The sequence below is a fragment of the Lineus longissimus genome, chromosome 15, assembly GCF_910592395.1.
Source record: "Lineus longissimus chromosome 15, tnLinLong1.2, whole genome shotgun sequence".
Taxonomy (NCBI): domain Eukaryota; kingdom Metazoa; phylum Nemertea; class Pilidiophora; order Heteronemertea; family Lineidae; genus Lineus; species Lineus longissimus.
Genome location: NC_088322.1, coordinates 2465125 through 2488868, shown reverse-complemented (window position 1 = coordinate 2488868; position 23744 = coordinate 2465125). Strand labels below are relative to the sequence as shown.

The following is a 23744-nucleotide window of genomic DNA, read 5'->3' as shown; positions in this document are numbered from 1 at the left end:
TTGCAACGGAAGATACAAAGGGTGAGATCATTAGGATCTGGTGCCATGTCCGATTTCAACGGCATACTTAATAGTGGTGCAGATGTTGGAGGCAAGTCTCGATCTTCAAAAGGTTTGGACCTTCTGAGTACCTTTTCTGTGAAATGTTTGTAGCGCAGTTGCCCAAGATCATTGTTGGGCTCTCCATTGCAGAGTGCAAGCAGGGCCTTTTCTCCAGCATGGACAATGTCGTCTTTATTGGCATTTTCTTACATGAAGATCTTTGCTTCATCATAGAGGCTGTTATCGCGAATCTTTGAAAGGGCAGGTGGTTTGCCCATACCATGTCATCGAGATGTAGTATCACAGCCTGAGATGGCGTGGGCAAACAGCAAGCTGCTGCTAAACTCCCCCCCCCCCCCCCCCCCCAGTGGTTATCCTACCCTTTTTCATATACCGTCCTCGAAGATGAGGATGATGGACGTCGCAATCAGAAAAGAATGGGTTCAGAGTCTAGCTGCTGCAGATTTCTTTTCGAGTTTTGCTTCGGCTCGGGCCTAAAATCGAGTCAGTTGCCCTGTGTGACTGCATGGTGATGAAGCAAAACAATCAGGTCCGTGTCATCACCGACGAGAACTGTGTCCTGGGACTGAGCGGATTCAATGGCAGCTTGAACGTACATCGCCATCTCAAGTAGGCAAGATGAACACTGCTGCTATTATACTGTACATAAGAACAGCTTTTCTTTTTGTAGTCCAAGTGAAGCACAGTTCCTTCACTATCATGATCGGTGTGCAAGCTCAATGCCTTTGATCTGACACTGTAGTTTAAAAAGTTTTGTTACATGTATGTGAATTTGATTGAAATGGTGCATACTGATATACTTTTCTATATTCATATCTTTACTTCCTTATGAATAATTTTACTGAAGTTACAATAAATATTCTACTATTTTGGAATTACAATGCTATTTAGCCTATACACCGATCATGATAGTGAAGGGACTCTGCTTCACTGGGACTACATCTCCTTACACACCAATCATAAAGGTGAAGGGACTCTGTATCATTGGGACTCCAAAAAGAAAGGACAATAAGTTAAAAATTTACAAGCTGTTCTTAAGTACCATGTTAGGCAAAACTAATCGATAATTTGAGTTCTCCAGATCTTCATTTGTTGAGTTCTCTGTTTACCAATACCCAATTTGGAGTACATTTTCAGTGAATTTCAAAGCAATACCTTATTTCAGTCCTAATCAGCAATCTATTCAATTTAAAAGGTGTGCCAGGCAAGACAAAAGTCAGTTCAAAAACAGTATGATCTGTGAATTCAATGTTGGTTTAGCCATTCACCAATAAGTGTTCTTCCTGTCTAAGAGTAAGACATCAAGCCCCGCCCCCCCCCCCCCCCCACTCCCAGGATTTTAGGGGTACCTAATGCTTGTTCCAAGGTTTTTTCGGACGCCCCCCCCCCCCCCCACCCTATGTAAGGGATTGCATTTCAAAACACCCCCCTTTTCACGGGGTTTTTAAGAAATTTACACCCCCTTATGTAAGGGATGACAAAATAACACCCCCCTAATGTAAGGGACTACATATGAACACCCCCCTTATGTAAGGGAAATTGAAAAGAAATACCCCCTTATGTAGGGGAGCACCTGCCATTAGATTTGATGTCCCCTGATACAGGGAACAATCTTTCCATGAAAGCAACACTCATGAGAGGGCCAAGGATAATGACATGTACAACAATGGCAGCCCCATGGCCACCAAATTCCCTTATATCAGTGGCTTACCAAGTCATGTGGAAGCCAGAAAAAGGTAATGTTCAGAAGACAATCCTGTTGACTGGCCAGTGCAAGGAAGGGGGCATCATAACCACAGAGAAACTGTCCTCCGATCCCATTAGACAAATCTCATGTAGCTTTGCCATTTTGCTGCATATCCACACTGGTGTGGTGCGGCGGGGATGCGGAACTGAAGTTAACTGGTAGCTCGTCTGTTTGTAGACGAATACACATGGCTCGCTGTCATTTCCGGATATCCTTTGAAGAATGTTGATGCTCGATTGATACTCACCTATTCTCGTCACCAGCCGGCCAAACTCGATCTAATACCATACCAGTATTGTACTTGAACAGTTAGGGACAGGGCTGGTTCGATGCTGGGTGGGAAGGCGACCACGGGGGAGACCAGAGCTTGCGTCCCGCGCGCTCTTAAACTTAGAACATTCTTAAAGGAAGATAGGACCCCCTATCTACGGGATATCCTGACTACCACCTTATCTACGGCAGTCAAGGCCTGAAAGGTACCCCTTTTTGGCAGTATCTACGGGGCGTCACCAGAAAATATACCCCTTTTTAAGGAAATCGACGGGATTTCTCCCCGTAGATGAGATCATGAAAAACACCCCCTTCCCGTAGATAAGTGGGACACGCATGCGGTACCTTGGCACCCCTGAGTGGGGGGGGGGGGGGGGGCGGGCATCAAGCATGACAAGACATTGCCATGTGGCACGACATTTTAAAAAATCTGTTTTAATCAAACACTTTCTGCCTACACAATGCTTTTGCAGTTCTTCCCTTTTCTCTAGTTCGCTGCTTAAATGACATTGAATGAGTTCTGCCGATTACGTAGGCCGACAACAACTGATGCTCTGCCATGGTGAAGACTCAAATCTGAGCCAAAAAGAAATAAGTTACCTAGCTGGTATGTTCCTTACCAGTGGGTTTCCATCTATTCTTCACCAACTTGTAATTTTTTCCTTCCATTGTTTTAAACATCTTCTCCCATTCTTCATTCTCGATACACGTTTGATGTTTAAAGGACAGACCTCCGATGCACTTGCTTGATATGACAGCTTTGAACTCTTCCTCCTTAGTTTCATCAAAAAATGACGAAATTACATCAAAGTTGGTGCAAACTGGCATGACTGTTTTATCACTGTCTAAATCCTCTGGCTTTGGATGACGTGTGAATAACTTCACAGAAAGCGGCATAGAGTTGAAGGTCAACTCTGGTTTCTTTCCAGCCTTAACCTTGGTGTCTATAAAAAACCGGGTCAGCACAGCCCTCGAATGGTATGAGTTGATCCAAAACTGTAACAATCAAAAGAGTTCATCATTCATTATTCTGATCTACCGAGGCATTCCATATGAAATCAACCTATTTAGGAAAATCTTCCCAGGTCATAGTCTCAGAATAGGCTAATTTTTACATATTTTGTAGGTTATGGGGCCAATATGAAAAGTCCAAAATATTTTTGTCATATTCCTGACGGTTAGCCCCCAGAAGGGTCCAAAAAAGGGGGCGTGGCACCTTTTTAGGGGCGGCCGCCTATTTCCTAGCCAACTTTGAATTGCTATATCTCCGAGAGTATCAGAGATATCCGTCTAATTCTTTCAGGGATTGTTCTTCTTGGCCAAAGGACTGCTTTAAACCCATTAATTATATACTGAGACCTATTGGATGAAAATTTGTGGGGTTTCAATATTAGGCGATTTTTGTCCAAAATTGCATTTTCGGGGGGCTCTACCACCCATACTATAACAGGGTGGGGACAAATGAATGGTTGTTTTGAAAATATCCTGTAATGACATTGTCTTGATGTAAAAGAAACATTCTGAAAGATTTAGAAGTTTCTGAAAAGTGGTCCTGAAGTTGGTCCCGCCCCCAAAATGCCACATTTTGGGGGTCCAAAATGACCAGGTAGGAAGGGGTTAATGAGGATAAAAATAATTTTCCTCAAGAGACCTTGGTACCCTCTACTTGTGAGTAAAAAATCTTTTTCAAACCAGCACTCCTTCCAGTGGAAATAAATAGCTTCCCTAGTCAAGTTTGGTGTGCCACTCGCCCCTATATAACATGTACATTAATGTGCATAAATGTACACAAAATCAACTTTTCCATATAATACTTTACTTATAACAGGAGGAACAACAGGTACAGTATTTGAATAGCCCTGTAAACACTAGATTGTCCATACTATTCTTCTAAGAACCATAGTCCAGTAAGTCCCATACAGTTTGGTCTACATGTAGATCACAAAACACAGTGCATGAACCGCTGATACCCTGCTTTCATCAGGTGAGGAAATGAAATAACTGCGCCCTAGGTTGATTTTGAACCATTGGTGAAGTAAACTGCACCTTCACACCTGACAATCAGTCAAATTAAGCCAGCCCTGCTTATATTTTAGTGTTGGACCTTGTTTTCCTATTCAAGTTTGGTGTGCCACTCGTCCCTATATAACATGTACATTAATGTACACAAATGTATAGAACCAGGTTTTCAGTACCATGTGCTTGTTTTAATGATTTAAGGAATTACTAAAGGTCCAACACTTAAATATAAGCAGGGCTTGCTACATTTGACTGATTGTCAGGTGTAAGGTGCAGTTTACTTCACCAATGGTTCAAAATCAACCTAGGTCGCAGTTCCTCAGCTGATGCAACAAGGATAAAAGCAGGGTATCAGCGGTTCATGCACTGTGTTTTGTGATCTACATGTAGACCAAACTGTATGGGACTTACTGAACTATGGTTCTTAGAAGAATGGTATGGACAATCTAGTGTTTACAGGGCAATTCAAATACTGTAACTGTTGTTCCTCCTGTTATAAGTAAAGTATTATATGGAAAAGTTGATTTTGTGTACATTTATGCACATTAATGTACATGTTATATAGGGGCGAGTGGCACACCGAACTTGGCTAGGGAAGCTATTTATTTCCACTGGAAGGAGTGCTGGTTTGAAAAAGATGTTTTACTCACAAGTAGAGGGTACCAAGGTCTCTTGAGGAAAATTATTTTTTTCCTCATTAACCCCTTCCTACCTGGCCATTTTGGGACCAACTTCAGGACCACTTTTCAGAAACTTCTAAATCTTTCAGGATGTTTCTTTTAGATCAAGACAATGTCATCACAGGATACTTTCAAAACAACCATTCATTTGTCCCCACCCTGTTATAGTATGGGTGGTAGAGCCCCCCGAAAATGCAATTTTGGTCAAAAATCGCCTAATATTGAAACCCCACAAATTTTCATCCAATAGGTCTCAGTATATAATTAATGGGTTTAAAGCAGTCCTTTGGCCAAGAAGAACAATCCCTGAAAGAATTAGAAGGATATCTCTGATACTCTCTGAGATATAGCAATTCAAAGTTGGCTAGGAAATAGGCGGCCACCCTCTTTTTTGGACCCTTCTGGGGGGCTAACCGTCAGGAATATGACAAAAATATTTTGGACTTTTCATATTGGCCCGATAACCTACAAAATATGTAAAAATTAGCCCATTCTGAGACTATGACCTGGGAGCCACTTGTTGATTTCATATGGAATGCCTCTACCTTATAGTAACATACTGCAAGTCCTCAACTGGGATCAAATTGTGTCAAAAATGGCTGGCGATCAGGACCAAAATTGAAGGGATCGTCTCTTATTTCATTGATGCCCCAAGGGACGAAAGTATTTATGATAGTCTTTCTCTTGACGCCCTCTCCTGAAGTGAAAGAAGAAAACCAAAGACAAACAGACAGATGCTGAAGATGACCGAGGAGTAAAAAATGAAACGGCCAGGGGCCATTGTGCTCACCTTAGGAATATTTAGTAGACAATTAATTCATGCTAGTTACAGAAAGTGTTACTTCAGTATGTAGCCAAATAAAAAAGTTTTATGAGGTAAAATCAAAAACCATGTGCAAGTACATGTAATACTGTATGGTGGGTTAGCTGGTCCCATGTTCATCAGACTGGTGCTATAATCACAATTCTTAAAGTTTTCAGATTTGGGCCCAAGGTGGCCAAGTTGAGAATCAGATTGGACTGGAATGTGTTATCTGAGGTTATCTGACCTATACGGCCATGTATACCCAGTTTCAGGTTCATAGCTTCAGTCGTTTTAAAAGAAACGTGCCAAAGTTACACTCTAACAGCCAATTTTTGCCGTTTGACCTCCGTGACCTTGAAAAGTAGGTCAAATTAAAAACCCGTACGATATATGATGTATCCTTGCTATGAGTACCTACGACAAAAGTTTTATCGAAAACAAGTCATAAGCAAGATATCACACTTTTAAGACATCCACATTCGGCCCCCTGGTGGCCAAGTTGAGAATCAGATCGGACCGAAATTCAGCACCAGAGGTTATGTGATATAGGGGGTTGTATGTACCAAGTTTCAAGTTCATAGCTATAGTGGTTAAGAAACGTGCCATAGTTTACACTCCAATGGCCAATTTACGCCATATGACCTCTGTGACCTTGAAAAGAAGGTCAAATTAAAAACCCGTATGATATGTGATGTATCCTTGCTATGAGTACTTACAACAAAAGTTTTATCAAAAACAAGTCACTAATAAGCGAGATATCACACTTTTTAGATATCCACATTTGGCCCCCTGGTGGCCAAACTGAGAATCAGATCGGACCGAAAATCAGTGTCAGGGGTCAGCGGACATAGGGCATTCTGTGTACCAAGTTTCAAGTTCATAGCCCCAGCAGTTAAGAAACGTGCCACTGTTAGGATACGACGCCGCCGCCGACGACGGACACAGCGGTATTATATAGACTCCCCTAACGGTGAGCCAATGAGCCAACAGACCCGTTGATTTTGAGGATTATTAGGCCAGCATACCTATTGTTTGGGGTACCAGGTTGCGGCTTGTCACTGGAGCTAAGAATGGTTAACCATGAACATTGCGCTCCATCATAAAACTAACGTAAACTATGCGATTGCGATAAATGCAAACTCAGTCACATATTGGCAGAAATATATCCGGTTTTAAAGGGCATAAAGCAAGGCTTTTTGTCATTTCCTACTATAACTAAGAGACATTATCAGAAGGGCACTAGTAGATTAACACAACACAGAAAACCCCATGCAATTTTCTCCATCCATTCCAAAGATATCCATTTACGTGTTTGAGAACTGGCCATGGAGAACCTAAGGGGACAGCTTAGCAACTGGCTTGTTAGAGCCAGGCGGCGGGTTCACCCAAATCAATGATGTAGATCAGACTATTGCCCTTCTTGGGACTATAAAAAAAACATTATAATCCAATGAGGAACCGGAGGAACTAAAACTACAGGCGGTGCTGAGGCACAACTCAGTCTTGACGATAGGAGGCGTCACGATATTTTCCTCTAGAACAGAGCAAATGGCGACATCATGCCTTGCGAGTGGGGGACGTAGTGACGCGACACGACGTCACAGTCATTATTTTATCCTGGCTGCAGGTCAGCGCCTCTGTTGAACTGAGTTGTGCCTCAGCGCAGCCTATAATCTTAGTTTCCACGGCGGTTCCTCATTGAAATTGATACTTCAGATCTGTTTTTTATTTGCATTTGAGAAATAATTTATTGAAAATATTTGAATTTTTTGAAAATGTGCTATAATATTTGTTTTTGAGCCTGAATTTACCATTAAAAAGGGTATTTGAGTTTATGTATTAAAATGTGAAAACTATGTCAATCCCAGAAAACAACATAGACCCTCACAAATGTTCCAATTTAGATTTTTTACACAATACATGCAATTTTTTAAACTTTACTGCTTTTTTTCAAATTTGGTTATATTTACAGAAAATTGCACCAAATGCACCTACATTGTATCGATGCAATACTTAAACTATTATACTGCATTTCTAGTTCAAAGCTATTGTACATCTTACCCTATTATAAGATTCTTATAATAGGGTAAGGTAATATTAATAAAGATAAATTTATTGTGAGAAGTGCAATATCAGCCTGACCTATGTCAGGGACTTTTGAACTTTGACCTCTGTGAACTTGAAAATGAGATCAAACCAAAAACCTGGGTGTGCTGATACATCCTCAGCAGATACACATACCATGTGAATTTTATCAAATTCGGTCAAGTTGAATAGTCAGTTATTGCCAATTTTGTGTTTTCAGCTAAGGCCCGCTAGGGGTGAAACGGTGAATCGGATGAAGACGATTTTAGATAGCGACCTGCTCCTACTGATAAGCTTTACATTACAAGTCATGCAAGTACCACATATGAAATGAAAATCTTGAAGCAGTCTCAAGTTAGAGCGTTTGTAAACGTCGTTGGTCCAGGGACTTTTGACCTTTGACCTCTGTGACCTTGCAAAATATTATACATCCTCAGCAGATTCACATACCATGTGAATTTTATCAAATTCGGTCAAGTTGAAATAATAGGACTAGGAGTTATGGCCAATTTTGTGTTTTGAGCTGATGCCCCCTAGGGGTGAAACGGTGAATCGGATCGAGGCGGTTTTAAATAGCGACCTGCTCCTAGTCCTACTGATAAGTTTTACATGTACACTCATGGTCATTAGTTTATGGACACCAATTTTTGCACATTTTTCTCAAAAACGGCAAATCCTCTTGAAACCCAATATCATATAGTTTATTCAGACCAATTGCATAACAAAGTTATTACATAATTTTGAGAGGCATCTTTTTTTCACTTTTTTGTTGATGGATTTTTCCAAACCAAATTTACCCTACATTACCTTACACAAAGCTAAGATTTTCTGTGGAAAAAATTCGAAAAATCTCATTTTGGTTTTGAGATATATCAAATCAAAATTTTGATATTTTGATATTTTTGTTTTTTTTGCAATTGAAACATTGAGAACACATTCCCAAATAATGATTGGCACCAATTTAGCACAGCTAGTAACTAATATTGCTGAGAAAAAGGTCGATACTTGGAAGTATGAACATTTTCATATTATAATTTTGAGATGTTCCTTTAGTTGAAAACAAGAAAAAATTCACCATTCAATCAGGGGACATGATTGTGTACTACCAGGATATATAAAAAAATCAGAAAAAATTCAAAATTTTCAGAATCTCAAGATTTTGATATTTTGATATCATGAAAAGTAAATGATACTTTCAAAAAATTTCTTCACAGAAAGTCTTAACATCGTTACATTGTATAATCTCTGTGATGCAAGATTACTTCGATTTTTTAAAATCCATCAACGTCGTCTCGATGGACGGACAGACGGATGCCCCAGATGACGACAATACCCCTCGGCAATGCCACACTGGGCTACCACACTGATACAGAATTTATCCCAGATGACTTACTTACATAAGAATCCTCCAGATGCCTCCGTCTCAACTTTGCCTTTGGTTCACCTGCACCTCCTTCATCTCCATCCCCGTCGGCCAATCTTTTTGCTCTGGTACAAACTTCATGCATGTCATGACCTTCAGCCATTTCGGCCCTAGTAAAAGGAAAGGACAGCAAAAAATATTTTTTTTAAGAGCAACTTTCCGAGATAATAAGATTGGTTGTGGAGCTGACCAACCTAGTCGACTGAGTAGGATAGCTAGGACCTTTTGGCTTTTGTTTGTGGGGTACATGAAATGCTAAAATGAAAAAAAATATTTTCATCAGGTCCCTCTGTTAAGACTCAGTCATTGCAATTGAGAGATTCACTTCAGGCAATCTGAATTGTTGACCCCCCTGGATTTGGCTGAAATTTGGAGAAGTTGTTGGCTATACCTCCCAGACTTTATTTCGACCAAGTCGATCTCAGTCAGACCAACTCGACCCGAGTCACCCCCCCCCCTGTTGGGAACAGATTATAGTCGCCGCCAATAGCTGGTCTATTGGAGTTATTGAATGTCTTTTAGAAACATGTATTTCTGAATCATGTAACTATATCACATGTTCATTCTGACTCGAGTCTAGTAATAAATCAGTTGAAGTTTTACATAGAACTGGGTGGTCGTTATTCCCTTAGAACCTGGGCATCCCCGACATTTTGGTGCCGTGACTAGGTCCAGGACTCTCTCTCGAAGATGGCAACGCACACTAGAATTCGAAAGTCAAGAGGCGCGTACCGCGGACAAATCTCGAAGTCCATCACGAAAGCCGAAACGATCACCAGTATAGAATTAACAGAAGACCATCTAGATCAACTCACAGCAGTCGAACAACATATAACTAAGGCATTCGAGCAAGTTAAGAAGTTAGATGCTGAGCTGCTTGAAATTACTAAGGACGACGACGTAGCAGAGGTAATCGTAGAGGCTGACGACCATAACGCTGAAGTTGAGGAATACCTCCTGAAACTCAAAAGACATATTGAGAGACAAACACACAAAAAAAAGCCAACGCCCACTCCCGCAGTTGTACCACCGAAGGCGAAGACCGTCCGACTTCCTAAACTAAGCCTAACGTCCTTCGATGGGGATTTACTCAAGTGGCAGAGCTTTTATGACAGTTTCGCAGCATCGGTGCATAGTGACCCAGACTTAGACGGTTTCCATAAATTCCAGTACCTAAAGGCTCAGCTTACAGGAGAAGCATCTCGTGTTATTCAAGGACTAGCATTAACTAATGCAAACTATGCACACGCCCTGGAACTATTACGAAACCGTTACGGACAACCGCATAAACTTTCTAGTGCATACATGAAAGCTTTATGGGACCTCCCTAAGCCAAGTGGTGAATTCACTGGATTACGTCACTTCTATGACACTCTTGAAATTCTTATTCGTGGATTAGATACCCTGGGAAAGTCAGAGAATACCTACGGTGACCTGTTAGTACCTATCGTCCTTGAGAAGCTTCCAGGATCTATTCGACAACAATTGGCAAGAACCCACGGTAGTAGTGATTGGAAGTTGAAAGACTTACGAAAGAATCTTTTGAAAGAAATCGAAGCTATTGAAGAAGGAAATGTGACCAGTTACACAACTCCCAGTGCTATCTCGTCTTCAACTGCACTTTCCATACGGATACTAAACCGTTTCATAAGACATGCGCATTCTGTAAGGACGCTTCACATAATTCGGTGAATTGCAAGACAGTAATAGATCATGACAAACGTCAACAAATCGTAAAGCGCGATCGTCTTTGCTTTAACTGCCTTGGCAATCACAAAATAAAGGACTGTAAGTCGAAACGAACATGTCGCCACTGTAGCCGGAAACATCACACGTCCCTCTGTAGGTCAACCAATACGGGATCCGAAACATTAGTGACGCAATCAACTACGTGTACGGATAACGAAGTTAAAGCCTGTCGAAATACGACGCAAGTTCACGCTAAGTCGGTGTCAGCAGGTGACGTCAATGTTGACGGTTTGTCGAAGTCGGGAACAGTTTTACTGAAAACAGCCGTTGCTGAAATCTCTTCTGGATCAAATACTTATACAGCGACGATACTTTTCGACGGAGGCGCAACACGATCGTTTATAACGAAGGATTTCGCACGAAAGTTGGATATCACGCCGGAGGGATCGCAGAAAATTCAACTTGCTGCATTCGGTGGCAAACCTTCTCATGTCAAATCCTACGATAAGGTGTCATTCGCAGTGCATACGATCACCGGTGGAAAGATGGATATTTCAGCACTTGTAGTTCCGAAAATTTCCGCTCCCATCAAAAACTTCGTTAATGCTTCACTCTTGGATTTACCTCACCTACGGGAATTACCTTTCGCTCATCCAGTTTCCAATGTGGATTCGTTCGAGATATCGGTTCTCATCGGGGCCGATTTCTATTGGGATTTCATGATGGATCACGTAATACGAGGCCCTGGACCCACTGCAGTGCAGTCCAAGCTCGGTTACTTACTCTCTGGCCCGATATACAAGGAATCTCATGAATCGAACACTACGATATTACACATAGCTACTAATATTCTCGATGAGAAAACCAAACTTCAGGAATATTGGGATTTAGAAACGATAGGTATCAAAGATGACCCATCTGACCTATGCAAGTCAATGGATTTTGAGTCATACTGTGAAACGCATTTACGGTTTGAGGACAATGGCTACATTGCAAGACTTCCGTGGAAAGCAGAATATCCACCCTTGCCAACGAATTATGACGTGTGCGTGCGACGTACACGAAATATGATTCGAAAGCTATCACCCGACTTACGCAAGATGTACAATGACATTATCCAGGATCAAACCAGACGTGACTTCATTGAAGAAGTTCCCATAGATGATGTAGCCTGTGGTCACTATCTCCCACATAGGCCAGTCAAGAAAGATTCAGCTACAACTCCAATAAGAATAGTATACGACTGTAGCTGTAAAGTTGGTGAAGGAGCTAGCCTTAATGACTGTTTAGAGACGGGACCGCCACTTCAGAACGATCTTGCTGCAATCCTTGTTAGATTTCGCCTACATCACTACGCTCTAGCAACTGACATTGAAAAGGCGTTTCTGAACGTTGGGCTTGACGCAGAGGATCGGAAGTTTACAAAATTTCTGTGGTTGACGGATAGTAACGACCCAAACAGTGCCTTCAAGGTGTACCAGTTTAAAGTGGTGCTTTTCGGAGCAGTGTGCTCACCTTTTATTCTAAACGCCACTGTCAGGTCACACTTAGACAAACACGAATCCCCAGTTGCAGCCGATATGAAGGACAATATCTATGTTGACAATGTAGCGAGTGGAGCTGAAAGCACACATGACACTGTGAAATACTACCAGGAATCCAGAAAGGTAATGAAATCTGGTGGATTCAATCTCCGAGCATGGTCGTCCAATTGCCCTGAACTTCGGAAATTGGCTGAAGCAGACAACGTTTTCAACCCAGATCGAATTGCCAATGTGCTTGGACTAGACTGGGATACTGAACAGGACATTCTGCGATATTCAAAGCGGAAAATTGAACCTTCAATAGACAATCTGGTGACAAAACGTGAAGTTGTTCAAGTTACTAGCAGTATATACGATCCACCTGGACTTCTGTCTCCAGTACATGTTATGGCTAAGATATTTATACAAGAGCTATGGACACACAAGTTAGATTGGGACGAACCGCTGCCGGACGAGCTTAACCATACTTGGAGAAGGTTGAGTCAGGAGCTGTCAACCGTGACACAGTCATGTGCCATTGATCGCAAATACTTCGATTGTCAAAACACTAGCAACGATTTGTATAAGCTTCATGTATTTGCAGACGCGAGCCCAAAGGCCTACGGGGCTGTTGCATATTTGAAATGTGGCGGATGCACTTCACTTGTGATGGCAAAAACTCGGGTTGCGCCGATCAAACCCATCTCGCTGCCTAGATTAGAGCTAATGGCCGCTTTAATCGGATCACGTTTACTGAACTATCTTCACAGAAACCTCAAACCACTGATCAACATTGAACATGCATTCCTTTGGTCGGACAGTCAGATAGTTCTACACTGGATACACAGTGAGAAAAAGCTGCCTTTATTCGTTGAGAACCGTGTAAGAGAAATACGTGCTTGCCAAGTCATAACCAGATTCAAATACTGTCCCACAAAGGATAACCCTGCCGATATTCTTACTCGGGAAATGAATGCATCAGATCTTCAAAACGCCATACTCTGGTGGAACGGTCCACACTGGCTTAGAACTTCTGAGTGGCCACAATGCGAGCTATTCGATGGTAAATCGCATACAATGGATACTGACAACGCTGATCGTGATCCGGTCGTCATTGTAACCAACGCAGTCGGTGAACCTGATGTAGACATGCGCATCACCAACGTAATCGACCCCGAACGTTACAGTTCGTATACGAAACTGTTGCGCATCAGTGCTCTCGTACTCAGATTTGTTGCAAATGCGAAAAAAAATCCCCAACTACAAAACGTTGGACCGCTCACGGCAGGTGAAATTCAAGACGCAGAAACAATGTGGATTAAACATGTTCAACGTCAGAGCTACGGAGATGAGATCAAGACGTTAATGTCAAAACGTAGGACAGCAGGTCCACTCGTGAAACAACTTCGGTTATTTCTTGACAACGATGGAATATTACGCGCAGGCGGACGATTGCATAACGCGCCTATTGACTACGGAACGAAATTTCCGATTCTGATTCCATCTAGACATCGATTCGCGGAACTTATCATTTGGAATGCACATACGAACGTTCTTCATTCAGGATTACAATCTACTATCACGCATATTCGCCAGCGTTTCTGGATTACCAACATTAGACAGCGCGTAAAATCGTTGTTACGGCAGTGTGTCACTTGCAAGAGGGTTATGGGGAAACCATATAGGTCACCTATTCCACCACCATTACAAGCGTCGAGACTACTTAAGGCACCCCCATTTACTGTGACTGGTGTAGATTTCAGTGGTGCTTTATTCATACGAAACGAACACTCAGAATCGAAGGCGTACGTGTGCCTCTTTACATGCGCCGTTATCAGAGCCGTTCATCTGGAACTTGTTACTGATCTCTCAGTTGGAACATTCCTTCGTGCGTTCAGACGTTTTGCCGCCCGGAGATCGCTTCCGAGCAAAATGATTTCTGACAATGCGTCAACCTATCTCTCTGCGGCTGCAGAACTCAAGCAGTTGTTTGAATCTGAATCAGTCAAAACCTATTTAGCTAACCGCCGTGTTGAATGGTTGTTCATACCGAAACGGGCACCTTGGTACGGTGGTTTTTGGGAACGGTTGATTGGGTTGACAAAGACAGCCTTGAAAAAGGTGCTAGGCCGCCGTTTCTTAACGCTTGATGAGTTACAGACTGTCCTCACCGAGATTGAGGCCATACTCAATGACCGACCGATCACATACCTGTCCTCAGATACTGATGATTTACAACCGCTTACGCCATCGCATTTTTTACATGGTAGATCACTGTCTACTGTTCCTCATGAGTTGTACGATACTGATGAGTTGCGTGACCCAACGTTTGGCAGTCAGTCAGAATTGCAACGACGCGCTGTGTTGATGGCCAGTGTGCAAGCACAGTTTTGGAACCGGTGGTCACAAGAGTACCTAGCGGCTTTACGTGAAAGAGATCGCAATTGTGGTAAGGGCATTACGCAAAATCAGATTCAAGTTGGGGACATAGTGCTCATTCATGAAGACTGCGTACCACGTGTAAAGTGGCAACTTGCGCGTGTGTTGAGATTGAATCGCGGTAATGATGGTTTAGTGCGTTCTGTAGACATCAAAACAAGCCGTGGTCAGACAAACCGCCCGATAACCAAATTGTATCCTTTGGAAACCAACAATGGCGAGACATTATCGAGGCCTATTGAACACAACTCGCGTGTTCCTTTGTCAGACAATTCCGAGTGTGCAGCTGAGCACAGGCCTGTTAGACAAGCCGCCATTGAAGCGCGCCGACGCATTGCACTTATGTCCGATCCGTAAATGGATTTCATGCCTTTATTGAGCTGAACATTTTGAATACTGACCTGAGTGTTTTGATGACATGACATAATCTTAAACGGTCAACTGATTCTAGTGTCAATATTTTGATTCATTTTATCTGTTGTTTACGCATTTCATCTTTGCTACATACTTCGATGGTTTTAATCATTCTTTCACATTTGGTTGCGTTTGAATCTAGTCACTCAATTCTATTTATTCAATATTTGTATGTTTGAGAAAATCCAAAAAATAGTTTGCCATTTCATAACATCATTGTATTTTGATGTGCGTTTCACCCAATTATTAGTTTATGTTCCAGTCACTTCCCGCCCGGGAGTAATGTTGGGAACAGATTATAGTCGCCGCCAATAGCTGGTCTATTGGAGTTATTGAATGTCTTTTAGAAACATGTATTTCTGAATTATGTAACTATATCACATGTTCATTCTGACTCGAGTCTAGTAATAAATCAGTTGAAGTTTTACATAGAACTGGGTGGTCGTTATTCCCTTAGAACCTGGGCATCCCCGACACCCCCCCCCCCCAAAATTCTGGCCTTTTTTGGGCAATTGTGGATGGTAACAACTTTGAAGCCCACAATTTTCTTACTTCAAAAGTGTCCCAAATGGAAACTTTTTGATAGTGGACGTGGTAGATGAGAATGTGTCACAACTGCGTTTTATTTAGGACACTCATAAGTGGTCAAATAGGTGGCGCTAAAGTAGCTCTGGAGAGCAATTTTCCTGAAATTGTTATGGCAGATACTGGAAACTGAAAGAGTACTCCAAATGTTTCTTTTCAGTAATTAGTTTCCTGGGAGTATCTAGATGAGATACCAATGGCAGTTATTTGGGGTACTTTCTAATTGAATATCTACAGTGATCTAGCAATAGCATATTGTCTGTAACATGTACCAATCAGTTTTCAAGTTGACTATTGAAGTAACCGGATAAGTGTCCGAACATACTGCAGTTTTGCGAAAACAGCCATTTATGAGCTCCTGTTTCTCCTTACCTAGAAAGTACCCCAAATAACTGCCTTTGGCATTGTTTGGTATCTCATCTAGTCTAGATACTCCCAGGCAACCAATTACTGAAAAGGAACATTTGGGGTACTCTTTTAGTTTTCATATTTTTGCCATACATGTAACAATTTCAGGAAAATTTCTCTCTGGAGCTACTTTATCGCCACCTATTTGACTACTTCATGAGTGTCCAAAATAAAAAGCAGTTGTGACACATTCTCATCCACCCATAGGTCCACTATGACTATCACAAAGCTTTTATTTGGGACACTCTTTAAGTAAGGACATTTTGGGCTTCAAACTTGTTACCATGCACAGTTGCCCAAAAAGGGCCAAAGGTGGCATAACTCCGGAACCGTCGGTCTGATTGTGGAACAATTTCAGTTTTGAGGAATGGGGGTTATAGTCAACCAACACTAAAAATTACAGCCTGATCCAGGGGTTCAACAATTCAAAGCGCCAGATATTGCCCGATTCTCTCGAGTGTCAGTCACGTTCGCAAACGGAAATCTGCGGATTTGTACTGAAGTCAGAAATGGCTTGATGTTCGGTACAAGGCAGACATGGAAATAAACACAACCTGTTTACATGTTGGAAAATGGCTGCCACTGTTTTCTCAATGTACAGGAACTCGGAATGCCCGGATTACGGGCAAGGGTTTGTTTACAAATAGAGGGGTACAAATGCTGTACTAAATAGTCACTGATGCACACAAAACTCACTTATTCGAAAGAATAAAATAACCTAACTTTCCTTGAGCATGGCAACATACAGGGTCCCTCCACCAGGTACTGCAAAAAATTCAAGGATATCTCAAGGATATCTCAAGGTCAGAAAAAGCGAAATTCAAGTATCCCAAATTATTTTTAAACAATTCACATAAATTACGAAGACATAACTACAAGAAAAACATAAATGAGTAATTTTGAGGATGGTGACAGTCATGGAGTTGGCAATGTGTGTGTACAGTAATCAGCTCTTCACATGTACTCGAGCCTGACCGGCAGGGAACAATCAGGATCGTAAATTAGGTTTGATGCAAAAACAACACCGCCAGGGCCCAAACAAACAAGCTCAGAAAATGAATGTAAGCCATAACAGTTAATTCAAGGATAATCCCAGAATTTAGGCCTGAATGTACTGTAATTCAAGGAAATCAAGGTTTTCAAGGACAAAAGGCATAATTCAAGGATTTCAAGAAATTCAAGGATGTGGAGGGACCCTGAACATAAAGTCACCCCCTAAACAATTAATCATAACTTCTAAAGTATCAATGAGAATGCAATGAAAATTGCAGGACATTATGATACCATACTTTGACACAATGGGTAAAAGTTACAGCGCAATACTTAATACGCATGAATGAGCCTCAATTGAATGAAAAGAGTGCCATTTCAAAAATAACAAGATTGGCCCAACAAGTTGTCCGCACTGAGTTGTTGACCAGTTCTTAACCAGAGGAACATTTTAAGAGGATGGTTTGGCCAGCAAATTCCCCGGATTTAAATCCGATTGAACACCTTTGGGACTAACTCAAGAGGTGAGTTTATCGTAGGATCACAGAACAATCCAACTTGAACGATTTGGCAGCATACCTGCAACGGGACTGGTGTGGATTTACATCCGACAGCAGGATACGGCACTTGATCCACAGAATGCGCAATAGGTACCTTCAAGTCATAAGAATACAGCAACAGTGGATACACCAGCTACTGAAAATGTTTAACAGTAGCCGAAATCGATCTGTAATTCGAAAAGAATACATTTTGAAAGATATACAAGGTTTTGTTATTTTTGAAATGGCACTCTTTTCATTCAATTGAGGCTCATTCATGCGTAACAATATGTATTGCGCTGTAACTTTTACCGATTGTGTCAAAGTATCTTATCATGATGTCCTGCAATTTTCATTGCATTCTCATTAATACTATAAAAGTTATGATCAATTGTTTAGGGGGGGGGGACTTACTTTTGTTGATGTGTATATATTTGAAACATAATCCCATTAACAGTTTTGATTAAAGTATTTTTGACTTCATCTAAAAAGGAAAATAATGACAAAAAGTTGAGAATATTTGGTCACATGATGTGCCATGTGACCAAATATTCTCAGCTTTTTGTGAATGTTTTCCTCTTTATTCAGAGTCTGAAACAGATTAATGAGCTAAAGTTATTAGGAATATGATTCATTATATCATTTCATCACTCAAATGAAGTAAAGTTACTGAATTCCTCAAAATAAGTGAGTTTTGTGTGCATCAGTGACCTTTTAGTACAGCACTTGTATACCTCTGTTGGTAAACAAACCCTTGCCCGTAATCCGGGCATTGGTTCCCCGATTCATAAGGTTTACTTAGTCAAAATTACTTCGTGGACGTGTTTATTGTGGAGTTTAGACTCTTGTGAACATAATGGATATCAAAATGTGACGGTGGGTTCTTTGTGGGAATGTCAAATGTGCGCCCCAAAAAGGTTTAATCTCACCACTGCTGCCTTCCCCTGCGAGAACATGTACTCGGCAGGATAGGAAAGGTCTCAAACGATTATCCGCCGAGTTTCATGGCATAGCCTACATGTATGTACTAATGATTATCAAGTATCTGACATGTCTGAAAAGTGCCAAGGTTGTGTTGGGAGAGGTTTTGTTTTGGTAAAATTTGATGACTTTCCAAGTTGTTACATGGCGATTGTATTATAGTCGGATTCGTAAGTCAATGTCACTGCCCTTTTGGGTCGCTGTGCAAAAACTACTGGGCCAATTTCCTCAAAGTTTGGTTTTTCTTGAATCAAATTTTGGGAACCAAGAGGATTTTCATATTTCAGTAACCATGGTTACGAAATAAAAATGTTTGTATGTATTCGTGTACATTGACGTAGTGCATTGATTTTGACAATTTCTCCTCTGTACTGCTTATTTCTGGATGCATTTTGCTGAAACGTTCAGGTTAATTTTTTTTCGTGTGTATCTCCAAAGGAGCTAAGTTTCATTTAAAACGATCCACAAAAAAAATCGGGGCCTGTCTGGATTTCCCCAAAATGGCCGAAGGGCTCCAAAGTTGACAAATTTTTTCTTCATAATTTGCAAATCTCTAACTTGGAAATCCTCTTGGGTCCCGAAATAAGATTCAAGAAAAACCAAACTTTGAAGAAATCGGCCCAGTAGTTTTTGTACAGCGACCCAAAAGGGCAGTGACATTTACTTATGAATCCGACTATCATGACTATAGCTCTGTACTCCGGTAGACGTACATTGGACAGCGCTTGGACTTGGAGGAATGCCCGGATTACGGCAAGGGTTTGTTTACAAACAGAGGTATACAAATGCTGTACTAAAAGGTCACTGATGCACACAAAACTCACTTATTTTGAGGAATTCAGTAACTTTACTTCATTTGAGTGATGAAATGATATAATGAATCATATTCCTAATAACTTTAGCTCATTTTATCTGTTTCAGACTCTGAATAAAGAGGAAAACATTCACAAAAAGTTGAGAATATTTGCGCTTATTATAAACCGTGAGATGCGAAATCGCGATATCTTGAGATGGGTAATCATTTTTTTTCTACTTCACTAGACCATCACAATAACCATCATTTCCGATACCTAGGCCTAAATTTATATATGTGAACTTCTTCTTTCAATGAGAGTGGGGCTAACGTCAAAACAAAGACTACGTGCAACTGTATCTTCAAACACAGGACAAGTTGAGAACTTATTCGCATCAAATATTTCTGCAATACGCATATAGCGTCATACATGTTAGTCACCACCATACAGACAGCGATTGACCGACACAGGGCATTGCACGCGGTGACCGTCTCGTCATGCCTAAAATAGCACTAGGTCATAAAGTCTGACCCGGCCACACTCCAAACAGCTATTCATCAGATCGATGTATAGTACAGAGCGAGGCATTGCATATTGGAGTATATTCAAATGGGATCATCAAAATAAGGATACCTCCCCAACGTGGCCTCGGTCTCATGAATGTTCGCCTTTTCAGGTTCCTATTTGCAATACTTCATGTGAGCGGGTGGTACTCTCACCGAGGTTGGCATCTCGCGATTTCGCACTACGCATCTCGCGGTTTATAATAAGCCGAATATTTGGTCACATGGCACATCATGTGACCAAATATTCTCAACTTTTTGTCATTATTTTCCTTTTTAGATGAAGTCAAAAATACTTAAATCAAAACTGTTAATGGAATTATGTTTCAAATATATGTTGCCATGCTCAAGGAAAGTTAGGTTATTTTATTCTTTTGAATAAGCGAGTTTTGTGTGCATCAGTGACCTTTTAGTACAGCATTTGTACCCCTCTATTTGTAAACAAACCCTTGCCCGTAATCCGGGCATTATACTTGACGGTCGGAGTGTGATTTCATATATTTCACAATCCAGACCAAAAAATCAAAACGGTGGTTGTCTTTCCACTGTTCCTTATCATATAGGGCCTATCTATTGGCCCTTTTTCGATCAATATCCTCTATGCCAAAGGGGGCGATGAGAAAGAAATTGTCCGAAAATGGATTCCCAGCGGCCAGTACACTGTACTACAGTGCCAATCAGTGAACAGGCTTAGCATGCTCTGATGCTAGAAACAATCAGTTGCCGGATGCAATAATGGCCAAAGGAAAGCTTAGGCTCACAAATTACACAGCAAATGAATTGCTAAGTAACTTTGTTTCAATAACATTCAAATAATTGATCACAGGCCTAAAACATGAACACAATAATGTTCTTACCTTTTCACGTTGTCTCCAACAAGCTCAGAAACCAGGCATGCAGCAGGCCAAGCGCGGGATTGGACGGACCGTAGGCGTAGGTCTCACTCAAGGGTTCGGAGGGTGGTTATGGTTTACATAAAAGTAGATCGTACTAAGGTCTCACTCCACAGTTTCAAATCGGCCCAAGTTCGTATTAAAATGGTGTGTTCCATTGAATCAGCCGTGCCTTGGCTACCAATCGAGCCTGTTTATTATGGAAAACATCTTTAGTGAGCTAGAGCAACAGAGATTTGGCCTCTGTCAACCAAAATGTGTTGGTCACGATGATTTCGTGTTTAGGCTAGGGTGCGAAGTGACACAAAGCTTGGCACTGGGTGAGATGTCCCTTCAAAACGTGACGTCATTTTGGGGTATTCCTGCTTCAACGGACGAATAGACCACTTTGCGCCGTTTTGACACCGGATTTTCTTTCTAAAATATGAAAGTACATTAAATAGCCTATCTCATGGTGGTAAGCGCATGCTCCAGATAATTCTTCTTTCTGAGTATATGCGGCATGGACTCTGCAGACCTCAATTTTTTTTTTCCTCATTCTGGACCACCGAGCAGGATACGGGTGGTATCAAGTGTGGCGCCACCTGCTGTTAACGAAACTAATTAAGTACTAAAATGCCCTAAAAAGCTTCCTTAAGACTCTGCCTCCATAAACATGTGCAGGTTTGGGTATCTAGTGCCAGCAGTCTGTTCCCAGCATCTATTAGGTGATGTCTTGTGTGTCACACTAGGCACTGGCTTGACGTCGGCTTGACACACGCGTTTTGGGGTGTTCCCGGTTCAAGGGCAGAATAGACCGCTTTGCGCCGTTTTGATCCATGCCTTTCTTTCTAAAATTTAAAACTACATTAAATGGCCTATCTCCTGGTCGGCTTATGTGCCAGTAAATTTCTCCCTCCGAGTATATTAATTCAGCGTAAACTTGGCCAACTTTTCCACATTTTTTTGCTCAATTTTGACCGCTTGCTGGAACTGAGTGGTATCAAATGTGGCGCAACCTACAGGCATCGAAACTAATCAAATGCACTAAAAGTGCCCTAGCAGTTTCCTTAGGACTCTGGCTCATTAAAAATGTGCATGTTTGGGTATCCAGTGCCAGTAGTCAGTTCACAGTATCCATTTAGGGGTTGCCTTGTGTGTCCCATGAGGCGCTGTTTTGACGTCACTTCTGATGGATTTCATGAAACTGTGGAGTGAGGCCTTAAGCCTGCATATGGCATATTCTAGATATCAAAATATCTCAAATCATCCACTCCAGATGCACTCAGGGTCCAATGCAGAGCTCAAAACCATGAGAATTATACTCCTACGGCTAATAGAGACCTCTCAGGAGCCACCGGAACATGATAGGCACTGAACTTGAATTGGCTAGAAATCGCGCATCTGTAAGTGAAATCTCTGTCAAATGCGGGTTCGCGGCTCATATTTTCGGAGGAGCCCCAGTGCCATCCTATACATCTGAGACCCATGTGTAGCATATCAAACGACTCGCAGACGGCATGACCACTACTGTACTTGGCGCCTTATATAGACCACTACGGCAGTGCTCGCGATCAGTCGTGAGCAGACGGCATGACCACTACAGTACTTGATACCTTAAAGAGTCCATCACGGGGATGATCGAGATCAATTGTGAGCAGACGGCATGACCAGTACTGTACTGTACTTGACACTTTATATAGACCGCTACGGCAGTGACCGAGATCAATCGTGAGCAGACAGCATGACCACTACTGTACGTGGCACTTTATATAGACCACTACGGCAGTGACCGAGATCAATCGTGAGCAGACAACATGACCACTACTGTACTTGACACCTTATATATATCACTACGGCAGTGACCGAGATCAATCGTGAGCAGACAGCATGACCACTACTGTACGTGGCACTTTATATAGACCACTACGGCAGTGACCGAGATCAATCGTGAGCAGACAACATAACCACTACTGTACTGTAATTGACACTTTATATGGACCACTACCGCCGGGACCGAGATCAATCGTGAGCAGACGGCATGACCACTACTGTACGTGGCACTTTATATAGACCACTACGGCAGTGACCGAGATCAATCGTGAGCAGACAACATGACCACTACTGTACTTGACACCTTATATATATCACTACGGCAGTGACCGAGATCAATCGTGAGCATCCCGTATGACCACAACTGTACTTGTCACCTTATATAGACCATCACGGCGGTGACCGAGATCAATCGTGAGCAGACAACATAAACACTACTGTACTGTAATTGACACTTTATATAGACCACTACCGCAGGGACCGAGATCAATCGTGAGCAGACGGCATGACCACTACTGTACGTGGCGCCTTATATAGATCACTACGGCAGTAACCGAGATCAATCGTGAGCAGACAACATGACCACTACTGTACTGTACTTGACACTTTATATAGACCACTACCGCAGGGACCGAGATCAATCGTGAGCAGACGGCATGACCACTACTGTATGTGGCGCCTTATATGGATCACTACGGCAGTGACCGAGATCAATCGTGAGAAGACAATATGACCACTGCTGTACTTGACACCTTATATACACCACTATGGCAGTGACCGAGATCAATCGTGAGCAAACGGCTAAACCACTATTGCACTTGACGCCTTATATAGACCACTACGACAGTGACCAAGATCAATCATGAGCAGACTGCATGACCGCTACTGTACTTGACACCTTATATAGACAACTACCGCAGTGACTGAGATCAACCGTGATTAGACAACACGACCACTACTGTACTTGTCACCTAATGGACCATCATGGAGGTGACCAAGATACACGTGAGCAGACGGCATGA

The 23744-nt window shown here is 41.9% G+C and overlaps 1 long non-coding RNA gene across 1 annotated transcript; it reads right to left on the bottom strand.

The window, feature by feature from the left end:
* Positions 1-2999: 2999 nt before the first annotated feature.
* Positions 3000-20961, bottom strand: LOC135500021 (uncharacterized). Its single transcript, XR_010449384.1, has 3 exons — positions 20875-20961; positions 9067-9202; positions 3000-3076 (listed from the first exon to the last, which is right to left on the bottom strand). It is a non-coding gene; the product is annotated as an uncharacterized LOC135500021 (long non-coding RNA).
* Positions 20962-23744: the final 2783 nt, after the last annotated feature.